General features: G+C 30.4%; 1 pseudogene; it reads right to left on the bottom strand.

Moving 5' to 3' along the window:
- LOC125872870 (vacuolar protein sorting-associated protein 2 homolog 3-like) overlaps positions 1–2428 on the bottom strand; it is a 377001-nt pseudogene that overhangs the window by 317663 nt on the left and 56910 nt on the right.

Raw genomic sequence — 2428 nt, 5'->3', positions numbered from 1 at the left:
TGATACCATATCGCATGGCCAAACAGGCCCTAAAAGTGGTCATGATTAATGTGCGATAACAAACCTATTTTGGCCACTTTGATTAAGTCCTTGGCTGATTAGACCTCTAACACAAAACAACCCAAAATTTGACTTGAGAATGACAAAAAAAAATTGTCTAATAGCAGACAAATTAGCAAATTTGGAGAAAACGCGTTTCCTGTTGATGTGATATCATGTGAAGAACCATAAGTAAAGGTAGTGTGATATATATGAAAAGTTATACAAGCTCTAAAATCGCAAAAAAAGTGTATCTCATGAACACACACTATGCACTTTCAAGAACAGTCATCAGAAACAAGATCTGGACATACCTCTGATTGTAAAGCAGAAATTTATTGGCTTTAAGACGTAGAATTGTTGGCTATAGTCCATTACTTTAAAGATGAAAATGAGAACCAGACATGTCTGTATTAATATGTAGTAACAAAACTATTATGGCCACTTTGACTAAGTCCTTGGCTGAAGGAGAATTGTTGACTTTTCATTTTTTAAAAGAGCTTGAAAATAATTCCACACCATCATTATCTAACGAAAATATAAATTGAATTGATTAAGTGATTTTATACGTAAAATGACAATAATTAAGTAATTCTTATGTAACAAAACAAAGAAAAGTGACTTTCCAAATAGTTGAGTGATTATGTGAAAAATCAACTCTTGACATCCACTACATGAATTAGAGATAATGTAGTCAAGAGGTTTATTGATCTATAACTGAAAATTATTGGATATGATCCACTACTTTAGAGATAAGAATTGATAATCAGACATGTTTGTATCATACATTAAAAGTGATCATGACTGATGTCTCATAACAACACTATTTTGGCCACTTTGACTAAGTCCTTGGCTGACGGAGAATTGTTGGTTTTTTCATTTTTTAAAAGAGCTTGAAAATAATTCCACACCATCATTATCTACTGAAAATATAACTTGAATTGATGAAGTGACTTTTTACGTTAAATGACAACAATTAAATAATTTTTCTGTTACAAAACAAAGAAAAGTGAATTTCTGAATAGTTGAGTGATTATGTGAAAAATCAACTCTTGACATCTACTACATGAATTAGAGATAATGTAACCAAGAGTTTTATAGATCTAAAACTGAAAATTATTGGATATGATCCACTACTTTAGAGATAAGAATTGATAACCAAGCATGTTTGTATCATACGTTAAAAGTGGTCATGTCATGACCGATGTCTAATAACAAAACTATTTTGGCCACTTTGACTAAGTCCTTGACCGAAACAACTCAAAATTTGACTTGAGAATGACTATATTTTCTCTGATAGCAGCAATTTGTAAAATTAGAAGAAAACGCGTTTCCTGTTGATCTTTAATTTATTTTGTTTTTCTTCTTGGGACTAGAGAAATGTGTTTAATTATTATTCATGAAAACAATCTTATGAAGCTTACCCCCTCTATCTCAATTTATAATGCATAGTTTGAATTCTCCAAAGTCAAATCCTTTAATTTTTATAGTAAATTCAAGCATGAAGTCTTTAAAATTTTAAAATAAAATTTATAAAATGTAATCAGGTTATCCATCAAATCAAGATGTTGCTCTCTGTTCAATTTCCTAAAGAACAATTCTTGCATCAATGGAAAAATATTCCTTACCAGGTTGAGAGATTCATGCCTAAGATTAATATCAAATGTCTAAGATGGAGCATGCCTAGTCCTGAAAATTATTAGATATGGTCCACTACTTTAGAGATAAGAATAGAAAACCAGACATGTCTTTATCATGCATTAAAAGTGGTCATGACCAATGTGTAATAACATAACTATTTTGGTCACTTTGACCAAGTCCTTTGATGAATTAAATGTGTAACTCAAAACAGCTCAAAATTTGACTTGAGAATGACCACATTTTCTCTGATAGCAACCAAATTTGCAAATTTGAAGAAAACGCATTTCCTGTTCTTTTTGGGACCAGAGATATGTGTTTAATTACTATTTGCGAAAACAATCATATGAAGATTACTCCCTCTATCTCAATTTATAATGCATAGTGTGGATTTTCAAGAGCCAAATAGTTTAATTTTCACCAAAAAATCAGGCATGAAGTCTTTAAAATATTTAAAATAAAATTTATATATTTTGAAACTACAGAAAAAGTACTATAAGTTACAATAATTTATCCGCAAACCATCTTCGGAGTGATCACGTGTGAAGTGAAAGAATTGGAGTTTTTAATATCCAGAAACCATCTTCGGAGGTTGAAATATCTTAATCTATCTCTAATAAAAAAACTATTAATATCCAGTTTTCATCAAGGGTCATTACCTATTCCGACAAATTCCACAAGATACTTCATCATATCAAAAAATAATCTCAGTGAAGAAATTCTTTTATTTGGAAAATCGATTTGAGAGTCA

This window comes from Solanum stenotomum, chromosome 8 (genome assembly GCF_019186545.1).
Source record: "Solanum stenotomum isolate F172 chromosome 8, ASM1918654v1, whole genome shotgun sequence".
NCBI lineage: Eukaryota > Viridiplantae > Streptophyta > Magnoliopsida > Solanales > Solanaceae > Solanum > Solanum stenotomum.
Note: the sequence above shows the minus strand (reverse complement) of the source record. Positions and strands in the feature narration are given on the sequence as shown.